At 37.5% G+C, this 12,992-nt stretch overlaps 1 pseudogene; it reads left to right on the top strand.

Moving 5' to 3' along the window:
• Positions 1-7,569: 7,569 nt before the first annotated feature.
• LOC122672150 lies at positions 7,570-12,753 on the top strand (annotated as a pseudogene).
• Positions 12,754-12,992: the final 239 nt, after the last annotated feature.

The raw sequence follows: 12,992 nt of genomic DNA, 5'->3' as shown, positions 1-12,992 counted from the left end.
CTTGGTGGGACCTATTCGTTGATTTTGAATTCTTCCCTCACTAGATGCATGCCATGTGTACACACAACTGTTCCTTAAGTTTTCTTTTTCTTTCTTGACTGTGCACTATTTGAAATTGAAATCTAAGCTCACAGAAATTTCCCCTCTTCTTCATACCAGACTTTCTATTTTCTTCCCGCTTCTCATTTCCTCTTTTATATTTCTTTATTCTGATGAACCACATCGTTTGAGGAGCCCACGTTCTCACAGGATCCACACAGCACACCTCTTTTATATGGTGTATTCAAATTGATCATTCCATTTGAGCGATAACCCTACCCCTTTCTAAACTATAATAAATACTTCTCTTTTTTTTCTCATTCATTTCGGTGGGGTTGGTAGCTGGAAGACTTAAAACTATAAAAATAAAGTCTCTTATCCTTCAAAATTAAAGCCATCAACTGTTGCTGCTTAACTGCACGACAAGGGTAATGCAATGGCCCCCACTTTTTTTTATGGTGAAGAAAATGGCCCCCACTTAGGGTAAAAGGTAGATGGACCATTTTCCTTTTCTCTCTCTCACATCTTGAGTCATATGTGAAACTTTTTTTTGGTAAAAGTCATATGTGCACTTAGAACAAGGCAAAAAGGAAAAAGCTGATACCATTTTACTATTAAGCAGTTCTAGACATCATGATCTTAAGTTTCCTTCTTAGTAACCCAAAAAAAAATAAATAAATAAAAATAGAGAGGTAAAATAATCTTACGTGTGGGCCGTCCAAATGGAATGGTTGATCTGCTTCGATGAGGGGGAGATGTTTACTTGGTAGGGATGGATGGACTAGGGAATGCCAAATTGCCAACTGCCAATTACCAATTTTCTCTGATCCAATGCAAAGGTGTGTTTTGGAATTTGGAATCCAACTACACTTTTCATCCCAATTCCTCAACACTGATGACCTGATCTGATCAATTGGGTTAAGAGCTAATCAATCTAATCTAATCTCGCGGATCTTAGGCACATGAGAATGTGTGAACTGAAAGATTTCTTATGTTGTGTGTGTGCGCGTTATAAGGGATGTAACTCGAAATCGATGTTCGGCGGATATTCGTATGTTGTGTTGTGTCCGTTTCGACGTTATAGGACCTCTATATATCCATATCTCTTACACACCATTCTAAGAACAAAACCCTTGAAATCATCATTTACCATTTTTATTTAGTATTGATTTTGGACTTTTAATCAGTATTGGATTATTTTCGGATATCATGAGATGCTCTACAATACGGATGCAAATTGTTATCATTTAATCCTAGTTATAGGATCATATCTTTACAGAATGATGCTTAGATGTACATTTTTTGCTATTTTTTACTCTCTTCTTTGAACCAGAAAAGTAATTGAGAAACAAACGGGGAGCGTGGCTTCTGAGGGCGGTATTTCTGCTTTACATAGGGGTTGGGACAGTCATTTTGACCCCCCACTGTCTGGACGTGGGCGGTATATTTTCCCACACAGAACTTTTCTCCTAAACATTAATTACTTTTCTTGTTTTCACCAAATCTGAGTTCATTAGGTATCATCTTCTGTCATAGAGATTATCTTCACGTCATTTGAACATTATATTAATTGAAAACACTTTTAGGACGGAAAAAAATCCATTGTAGTGCCTTGCAGTTTGGGCTTGAGAGCTTGACACGTGAAAGATGTGAACTCTCAGATCCGAACTGCAAGTCACCACAAGATTTAGGAATTGCAGAGGATTTTAATCCTTTTAGGACCGGTCTCTCACTCTCATGTCTCTAATATTGTTCTTTTTTTTTTTTTCTTCTTCAAATGATTGTGTTTACCACGTTCAAGATTGCAAGGTGATAGAGAAAAGCATGCAACATATGAGGGATGGGGGATTGGGGGGGGGGGGAGGGGGTTATCAACGAAACAATGACAATTGTAAGGATAACAAGGAATTCCTTGTTTAATTTGTGGCAATCTTGGTCATATGGTGGGTTGATTTGGTCATTCTTGCCTTCGAATAAATAGGATATATATATGAGATGAAAATTTAGAGGAATTTTTTAATTGTATAGACCATCATGCATTGCATTTCTCTCATAGGCTTAAAATTTTAAAAAAAGGAAAAAAAATGTTTGACCTTCCAATTCAACTAATCTTTGACATTACTATAAACTTCAATTGAACTGAAACTTGATACATGAGTAGAGCACGATGTGAAAATGGCAATGCCTTCCACAAAGTTTGAGCACTTACTGAACTACCACGTAAAAGACTAATCCAACCGATAAGTAGTGCTTCTGCATTACATGCTTAAGGGGGGAGGTGAGGGGGGGGGGGGGGAATGGGTTGAGCTAGATGTTCTCTCTGAGTAAACGGTTAATATATTTATAATCGAATGCCAACAACAATCATAGGGGATTGAATATTTGTTATGTGCCTAATTGGGCTCAATGTATTAATGGGCGTTAGATTGGGCCAGCCTAGTATGGGATACGTTTTTTTTTTTTACAAAAATGTAATCACACAAACCACACACCAATCCCAAAAGGTTAACCGACTTTTAAGACCGTGGAATGGCGGACATACACAACACACACCCAATGTGGGACTAAACCCACACACCCCTTTGTTTTTTTTTTTTGATGAAAATGTAAAATATGGGATAAGTTAAAAGGCTTGATTTAATGCATTTCATCAGCTCTAGAACTTTTAACGTGTATTTATATTAAATAAAGATTTTACGACCTCGACTGCATTAGGCTCTTAGCCTGTTAACCTGAAATGAGGGCAATTGAGGGGAGGAACGTGTGTCAGTTGACTACCTTTGCAAGGGTCTCTACTAGGAATTAACCATAATCCATAATACCCTTTGCAATGTGCCTCAAATTTACTTCCAAAGTAGGAAGAGATTGAGATAGTAAATATATATGTGAGAGACAGTTTGGGACTTCACTTATGCTGACATATCTGAAATCATGCTCAGAAGGTAATTTAAAATACAAACCAACCAGTGGCACTTCCTTCCACCACCCATTCATGAGAAATGACCTACCACACCTTCCATTTTATGGCCCACAAAATGAAATTAAGTTTTGTGAACCTTTTCAAGGGTTTATTTTCTTATGTAAATAAGGAGTTTAACAGCCTTTATGATTCTCTAGTCCGGAAGGTCTTGTCAGTTTCATGTATAACAGATTGGTTAAATTCCACTCCTTTGCTTCAAGATTTGTATGATCTGAATGCCTCGGCCACAACACGTTCCATTATTCAATAAATGCACCTATATTCACCAAATCTCTCGCTCTCTCTCTCTCTCTCTCAGAAAAGATGGTTGAAAGCCCATTTTCCTTTTGGAGGTAATAAAGGCTTATCAATTTTTAATTTCTTGATTTAAGCCACTCTATGAACCCAAGGTAATGCTACTAAATAATATATGGGAAGCAGTTTTCTGCACGGGAGTGGGGCCTATGCCAGCACTCCTATGTGTCTATCTCTCTCCTCCTTAAAACAAAAGGGTAGAAGTGTCTTTTCATATGAAGAGGAGAGAGATAGACTCATGGGAGTGCTGGCGTAGGCCACACTCCCGGCCGGACAGAGAACTTTTTCCCATAATATATTTATGAACCTCTTACTATGTTTTCTCAAACACCTTCTGACTTCTTGTCATCTTCTACTTACTCTCTCCTTGATGAATGATTTTGATGTAAGCATTGCCAACCCACTAGAAAGGGGATATGGGCCCATACCAATTACACCCACATGGGCTGTTAAGAGTTTCTTTCTTATCTATCATAGCTTCAAAGTTTAATGTAGTAGGTTGGTTGCCTTCAAATTATTTAGATTTAATTAGAGGATTATAGAAACCTTATTAATTATTAGTAGTGGCTCAAATCACAGGAATTTGTGAGGTCAAACATATTAAGGCCATAGTATTAAATGTGAGCTTGATATTAATGACTCCATTAACAACAAAAACAAAACAAAAAAAAAAACCTTAAAAGAGTATGATAACATATCCCTACCAAATCCTAAACTATGTGACCTCTATTGAGAGGAGTGACCAATACATAGTGGGCTCCATTACAAATGGGCCCACCCATTTAAGGAAGGCATTGGTGGCTATTAACCATTCTGAGGTTTATTAAAGCAAATCATCAAATTTTAAATATTAGTTTCATAGATATTTAACCTCACAATGTTGAGCTAATCATCTATCCACAATGAACTGCTTCACTAAAGAGATTCTGTCTCATAGTTGTAAAGCAATGATCTGGACAATCAAATCCTTCCCTTCTTTGTTATTTAATGTGTAAGTTTGACTATGGGCCTTAGGTAGTTGAGTTGGGTAGGCTTAAGAAAAATATGGTGTAAATGGGTAGGCGGGTCGAATAAAAACCTTGCCAAACAACCAATGTTTTTTTTTTTTTGATGAAACAACGAAGTGTAACCACACAAACCACACACCAATCCCAAAAGGTTAATCGACTTTTGGGACCGTGAAATGGCGGATATACACAACACACACACCATACACACACCCAATGTGGGACTAAACCCACACATCCCCTTTCTTTTTTTTAAAACACAAAGTAGAGTAGGTCTTCCGTCAAATCCGATCTAGAATCGGCCCTCAGTTCCAAAAACACAGCAATTCTAGGGTTTTGGAGTGAATCAGTCATATCAGATTGACCGAAATGAAGATCGGACACAGTCGACTCACCGATCCAATTCCTGATTCTTGAAACCAAGCTAACAACTCAACTAGACTAAAAGGTATAAAATCTCAAGAGAGAGAGAAAAGTATAGAACCCCTCATTCAAGCAGAGCATATTTTAAGATACAGTGCAACAATTATTTATTAATTTATTTGTCGATAAAGTTTTCCTCCATCCATAGATGACGGTTCATCCATCATTCTAGGGTTCACAAACCCCTCCTAGAGTTTTAGTATGTTCCAAAATATCCTCCCGATACCCATTCCCGCCCTCTCCCACCCCACGGTGAATGAGATCCGAAATTCGGTCCTTTATTTATTTCGATAAGTAATTCACTCTTCTCATACTGGATAGTGATAAAACTTGAGTTGAGTTGATAGTGGCGTTAAAAAATAATTGATTCCAATTCATTCTTCTCATTTATTCGAATCAGTTTCTTCATTTTTACCCCCCAAAAGAACAAAAAAAAATCAGTTTCTTCAAGAACTCAAATTCCGTCTGTGAGAACACCACAACCCTTCACTCAGGTTATTAAATTTGGAAAAGATAACACTATCTGGTCGCATGTGGTGCACGGCCTTGCACCCAGACACAGGGTTGCGCAAAATGGCCATTGCATCCTCAGCAATTTCCACCTTTTTATAGGAGTGTGACGGTCATTTCGCATGGCCCTGTGTCTAGACGCAGTGGCCATGCCGCACGCAACCAGTCAGAGAGAGAGAGAGAGATCATATCTTTTTTTTTTTTGGTAAAAGAGAGAGATCATATCAAACAAGAATATCTAAAGGCCCATTGATTAAATTAAGTTGGGCTTTTCAAGAGTATTTGTACCTTGAGAAGAACAAATGAGGTAAGAACTGATTCTTAATGTATGGATGGGATTTGACATCATCTTGGTGGAGGGATTCCTTGACCATCCCATATATTTTTGTTTCATTTTGTTCATTCCCATACTACTTTTTACTCTTTCGGTAAGCAATTGGCAGGGCAAGATTGTGAAGATGGATCTCAAACCCAGTTGTGGGGTACCCCAATGCACCAAACTCACTAACTCAGCCACATACTTGGTTCATTTTATTAATTCAGAAACTCTTGTGAATGCCCCTTCTTTGGATTCTGAAATAATAACTTGACAATGTCAGCACACCACTATGCAGTAAGAGTCCAAGTACCACAACAAAAATAGGAAAGTAATTGTGATGAAGACCAAGAAACAAAACAGATTCAAGTAAAGATGAAACTGAGATTTAACATGGTTAATTCACACACCAATGTGGTGCGTTATATCCACGGGTAAAGCTGAAGATGATTCACTATGTAATGGAAGAAAAATTCTAGTAGAGATCTATCAAGAAATACCCAAAGGGTCGCAGCAAGAACTCTCCCGAGAAAACCCTAAATCCCCAAAGCTCCTCTATTTCTCTTGCTTACACAACAAGACAATAATAAATCAAAGAAATACTCCTCCTCCAAGTCGGGTCGATCCATCAGGTGGGGTTGTACCAAATCATCATAGACCTCACAAAATTTCTCTTTTGAATTTTGCCACAAAAAATGTCGGAGCAGGACAAACTTCGAAACGGGTACAAAAATTCAAGACACGCATAACAAAATATCATCTCACCCTTCGGAGGTTGGAGCATTGTTGGAAGAAAGACAAGAAGAAACAACAGCTACCAATAATCTGATGAAATATATTACCTTTTAAGTGCAGAGACCAAGAAATCATGCAGGGGAAACACTGTTATGATTAATGAAACACTGTTATGATTAATGCTGGTGTAATTAGTTTGGTCCCTTGACTGCATTCAGGTTCCTGCATTTCACTTTAAATGGAAAATCATCCTGAGACCTCTTCAAAAACCAAACAAACAAACCCAAAAACCCCACAAGCAGTTTAATAAATGTGTAAAATTTATTTCCCAACCTGGACCATGGGCAATCACACCTTGCAAACTTTGAACCTGGATTCCAGATTGTATATTGTTCGAGCTATCACAAACTCCAGATTCACTATCTTAGTAATCTTCAGGACCATAAGAATACCAATATCTATAGAATCATCATTAAAAAAGTAACAGTCACCAAAATGTATCTTGGAATACAAATTACACTGAAAGATCATGTACTTGTAAATTTGATTCATGGGTAATTTACGCATACCACCCCTAAGGTTTGACGAAAGGATAATTTTACCTCTCAGTTTTGAAAAATTCTGCGTACCCTCCTAAGGTTTGCAAACAGTAACAAATAAGCCCATTCCGTCAATTTATGACTAACACCATTAAAAATACGATGTGAATTGTCAAAATTGCCCTTGCAAAAAACAACCAAAAAAAAAAAAAAAAACCCCTGCAACTCATCTTCCCCAAATCGATTGGGGAAGATGAGTTGCAAGTATCCAAATACTCACAATTAGATAATAAAGCGATGCCAAATCCATCTTCCCCAAATTTTTTAGGGTTTGAAAAAGGGGAAGATGAGTTGGGCTTTCTTCTTGGATAACTATAAAGCTAATCTGTTTTACATCCGCATTTTCTTCCAAAAACTCGAAGGGCTGGAAAGGCTAGAGTTTGTAGACCCACATACAGATCCAGGGATGATCCTCAAAGAATGGCTGGACACAGCCACACAGGACATCAAGGAGTCAGTTCTCAAGTTGAATATCAAGAAGATTATCCACATGGAGATTAATCCATTCAATAAGGGGAAACAGATTCCTGGAAGATACAGAGAATGAAGAAATAGATACAGTTCATGATCTCACCAGACATGGAGTCTATGTAAACTCAACAGATAAAGATGGCCAAACATCTCTTCATGTTGCTGTCTGCGCGGGGGGGGGGGGGGCATCCAGAAATGGCTAAGATTCTGGTACAGGAAGGGGAAAATGTGAACAAACCAAATGCTATGGAGTGGACAGCAAATGCCCTAGCAGAACAAGAGCAGAAAAGCATCAATGACCTACAGTGCTACTACAACTGTACCAAAAATCTAGATGTCCATAAAATAGATTTCATAGAGATAAATATCTCTAATTACAATGGAATTAATCAAAGAAGCTACAGGAAAATGCCGCCAATTTCACAAACTCCCATCTTGGAACGGTAGCACCAAACTCCAGTTTGAGCAGCTATTATTTTCCTCATGATTCCCAAGAAGAAAACCCAACTCATCTTCCCCTTTTTCAAACCCTAAAAGATTTGGGGAAAATGGATTTGACATCGCTGGAATGGGATTCAGTTCGTTTATTTAGTTCTGAAAGCTCCCAATTTTAATGTGTTTCTCCCTGAATTTATGTATAGCCATGGTGATGGTTATAGATATAGACTTTCTTATTATCTAATTGTGAGTATTTGGATACTTGCAATTCATCTTCCCCAATCGATTTGGGGAAGATGAGTTGCAGGAATTTTTTTTTTTTGGTTTCTTGCAAGGGCAATTTTGATAATTCACATAGTATTTTTAACGGTGTTAGTCATAAACTGACGGAATGGGCTTATTTGTTACCGTTTGCAAACCTCAGGGGGGTACACAGAATCTTCCAAAACTGGGGGGTAAAATTATCCTTTCGTCAAACCTCTGGGGTGGTATGTGTAAATTACCCTTGATTCATTCAATTAAAAAGTAGTAATTGTGAAGAAGCAAGAACACTACATGAAAATCATGGTTCAAGAACTAGGCGAGATCTGGGCTTAAAACTTGTTTTTTTCAATTAACGAGTCGAGATGGGAGGCGAAATACAAAGTTACACGGACTTAGTCGAGATCTTGGTTCGACCGAGATGTGAACCAAACCCATGTTTAAAAGGGGAAAGATCTCGAGCGAGACAGTCGAGATCTCAACAGAAACTCGACTGTCTCGGTGAACTCGACAAGGATACCAGTGGTAAGCTGATTTTTTTAGCTTTTGCCACCTTGTTTCGATAGAAAACTTGCCGGAGACGTCAATTAGCATCCTACTTGCATCAAACTTACAAGATTTGTTACAAATCATCTCAAATTTGAAAAAATTTTGAAGGTAAACCATTTTTTCTCCAAATGTATTTTTTTTTTCCAAAAAAATTGTTCAAATCTTGGTGAAATCATGTCAATTTAATATGAGTAAAGTAGAAATGTATGGTAGGGGAAAATTTTAGTATGTCATCACCTACCAACCTAGGGTCCGAAGTAAAACTCCTATATGGACTTTGTTTTTGATAAATCTGATAGTGTCATTGTATTTAAATTACTTTGAATAGGTTGAGTAGCAAGTTTCAAGCCCAAACTAGGTCTAAAACCCACCGAAACCAGCATTCGAGTTAAAAAAACAAAAACAAAAAAAATGCACCAACTCGCCGAGATCTTGCCGATCTCGGCCAATTCGATTTTTTGGCTGGGCAAAACCAGTACCGAAACCGAGTTCTTGAACCTTGATGAAGATCAATGTAGATAATTCATTCAAAAAATGTATGCAAATTGTAGAAATGGTTCATGTCTAATATGAGTGAAGTTTCACAATGAAATTAATTAATTCATAAAATCTCGAAAAGCAGCACCCTGCCAAATTGGTATTTCATTCCTATGGTTGGTTTGTCAGTTACACTTAAAACGGAAACATTCAAAAATTTTCTTTGTTGGGGGGTGTTTACATTGTTCCTACCATGAGGAACAGTAATTTCTTTCCCCTCTCACTACAAGAAATACGATTTTTCCCGATATCTTCCGTAGCTAAATATCGTTTTCAACGACGGTTATTGTAGTATCGTAGCAAAATATTATTTTTTGCGACGGTCACTTTATAACCGTCGTAAAAAATCTAATTCGGCGACAGATTATCTATTTGCGTCGTGAAAAATGGATTTTCAATGACGGTATTCATATGTCCGTCGCTGAAAATATAATTTGGACGACGGTAACAAAGTTTTGTCGTGGATTAAATATTTATCACGACAGTATATTACTACCGTCGTGGAAAATATAATTTTAACGACAGTATAATTATTACTGTCGCGAATAATTGCATTTTAACGACACTATAAATATTACCTTCGCCGAAAGTATATATTTAACGACGGTTTGTCGGTTGTCGTCGCGAAAAATACATATATTTAACGATAGTACTGCATTTACGGTTGTAGAATATACCATATTATCTTAAAATTTTTGCGGGTTCCCTTTCTTTTCAGCTTCCCACTTTGTTCTTTGCAATTGAAACGCCTCTCTCTCTCTTCTCCTCTCTACCCAACCGTCTCTATCCCATTCTCGTCCGACGGAAAAGACGGAGATCAGTGATCAAATCGACTCTTCAGACCTCAAACCTGCCAGCAACGATTTCACCTCTGAAATCCTCTCTAATGGTGAAACCTAACCCTCAATCGGACTCACACCTCTCATAAACCCCCAATCGGACTCACACATCCTTGATTCCCTAACCCCAACCCCCTTCTCTACTAGTACTATCACCTCGCCCATCTCTGCAACCCTTCTCCCACTCCCTTCTCTACTGTCTGGCTCCCCACTTTGAGCAGTTGCTACGGTCGAAACAGAGGTTTCTCTCTCTCTCTCTCTCTGTCTCTCTCTCTCTCTCTCTCTCTCTCTATTTATGGTTGATTTGAGTTTAATTCTTACTTGTGTCTAAGAATTGGGTAGATTAGCTCTGGTCTATTAGGGTGAATGGCAGAGATGGTTTGCAGGAATTTGATTTTTATTTTTGTAACTTCCTTCACAAAGTATAACTTCTGAAAACTTGATGCAGTGCTCGATTTTTTAACATATATCCAAGAAAGGGAGCGCTACTTACTGGATCTGATGCTGATATAATCATTCTCATTCCTAATGCAAGCTTTGAAATAAGCGCAGCCACTCACCACACACGCTCAGACATCAACGTCTTTGAAGGAAAGAGAGGAAAGGTAATTTTATCATAAAAAATTATTTCTTATATTGGCAGTGAATTGATTACAGCAATATGATTCAGGACGGAAACAGTTATATCATATATTGATCTACTAACAGTTAACTGCTTGTCCCGCTTACGGCTTATCATGCTTTGCATTAGGCCATCTAAGCTTAGATAGCCTCCCTATTGAATGGACCATAATAATTTCATCTATTAAAGTTATTGTCTTATATACCTGATCTCTATCATGAATGCTTAAGGTTTTTATAGAACTTATCTGAATGTTGAAATTATAGTCTGCTACCAGCATTTGGACAGAAAATTTATGTTTTTTATCCATGCCATCTAATGGATAGGCCTTACTTTGAATGGACCATATGCCCCAAAATCACAGTGATTGTGTGAGCCTAGTTACAAAATTAAAGATGTGAAGATAGCTTTTACAAGAGTCACAAATCTTCTTTCATCTCGCACTGCAACTACTATTATATACTGTTAAATATCAAACAAATTGGTGAGGAGCTTGCAAGGACCTTAGCAGCTAGAGTTGGCATAGCTCGTAAAGCTAATGAACTCCAAATTCCAAGTTCTAAAGTGACCTCTTCGACCCAATTCAAACTACAGAGAAGGTCTCTTTGCTTGAAGATGTAACTCATGTGTATTGGATTACTTGGGCAAACCAATACCCATTGGATTCCCCTGAGTGTTGTGAACAGAACAAAGCTATGATGTCCAATGCTTTGAATGCTATTCTCCCTAAAGCCAAAGCATTGAAACATGTCTCTCTTCAAACTGGAGGTAAGCACTATCTCTCTCTTACTAGCCCTTCTAATAGTAAACCAATTCTTTACTATGAAGATAGCCCAAGAGTTGATCAAGGTCACATCTTCTACTACATTCTTGAGGATTTGTTGATGGAGAAACTAGAAGGGAAGGTGGCTTGGTCAGTTCACAGACCAGGATTGCTTATTGGGATTTCTAATAGAACTTATTATAACTTCATAGGTGGGCTTTGTGGCTATGCTTCAATATGTAAATATCTTAACCTTCCCTTCTTATTTGAAGGTTCAAAAGAGTGTTGGGAAGAAGTTTATATTGATGGTGTAGATGCAAGGCTTGTTGCTGAACAACATATTTGGGCATCAACAAATGAAAATATCTCATCTACTAAAGGTTAAGCATTTAACGTCACGAATGGTCCAAGCTTCACTTGGAAGGAAATCTGGCCTGCAATTGGAATCAAATTTGGAGTGAAATTGATTGAAGAAGAAATGTTTTCACCGGATTTACGGTTTTCAGAATTCATGGCTGATAAGGGAAGTATATGGGAAGAGATTGTGAAGAAGGTAGGTCTGAGACAAACCAAGATGGAAGATCTAGCTAATTGGCCTTTCATGGATATCTTATTCAGATGCTCACACAAGATTTTGCTGTCACCGGAAAAGGCTAATAAGCTTGGTTTCACGATGATGTCCAAAATATAGTTGCAGTCCTAGTAGATGTGGCCCTTACTATTATTAACCTATTTACTAGATCAATAAGAGATCTATTTTTCTTAATAATAGAGACGGTCTTAATTACCAAATTATTATCCAACATAAATGAGCCATTGTGAAGAGCTTTGGTTCAACCATCAAGCTAGGTCCTCGCTAATAAAAGGGTGATTAATTAAGGTGGTCAACTACTAATATATCTGAATGAAGTAACATGTAACAACAAAATTAAGCTAAAGAGAATGATTTGTTTGCAATTGAGGAAGCTTTATTAATCAACAAGAAATGCAACAAGTCACTTATGTCCTAACCATCGAGATACTTCTTAATCTAACAATCCAATTGCCCATAGAAAAGGACTAAAACTCAACTTTTCTTTTCTTATTTACAATGTCATAGGATAATGGATTACTAAAACAACCTCTCATGTCATTGGATTACTACAAGATCTGTAACTAATATACACAAAATATACATATATACATGGTAGGGCAACATGAAAACAGATTGATTCGATATCTTATTCAGATGCTCACACAAGATTTTGCTGTCACCAGAAAAGGCTAAAAAGCTTGGTTTCACGATGACTTATCAAACTCTTGAATCCATATTGTATTGGATTGATTGCATGAGAGAAGAGAGATTCATTCCTACTCAGAGTCAGAGCTAGCTAGCAAGATAGCTAGTTTTGACCAACTCAAACGAGTTGAAAGCTAGCTAGCACACCATGAGCTAGCTCATGATCATCAGTAGTGGAGCACCACACAGTGGCAGCTAATAAACAGAAAATAAATTAGCTGTTTTGTAATTACTTTTTGTTTGTCATGTTTATTCATGATGAAGTGCTCTTTTTTTTCCTTCTTTTTTTTTTTTCCAACTCAGATCCTTCCATTGGCCAATTGAATAAAG

Source organism: Telopea speciosissima, chromosome 8 (assembly GCF_018873765.1).
Source record: "Telopea speciosissima isolate NSW1024214 ecotype Mountain lineage chromosome 8, Tspe_v1, whole genome shotgun sequence".
Lineage (NCBI taxonomy): Eukaryota > Viridiplantae > Streptophyta > Magnoliopsida > Proteales > Proteaceae > Telopea > Telopea speciosissima.
The sequence above is the reverse complement of the archived record's forward strand: the minus strand, read 5'-3'. Positions and strand labels throughout refer to the sequence as shown.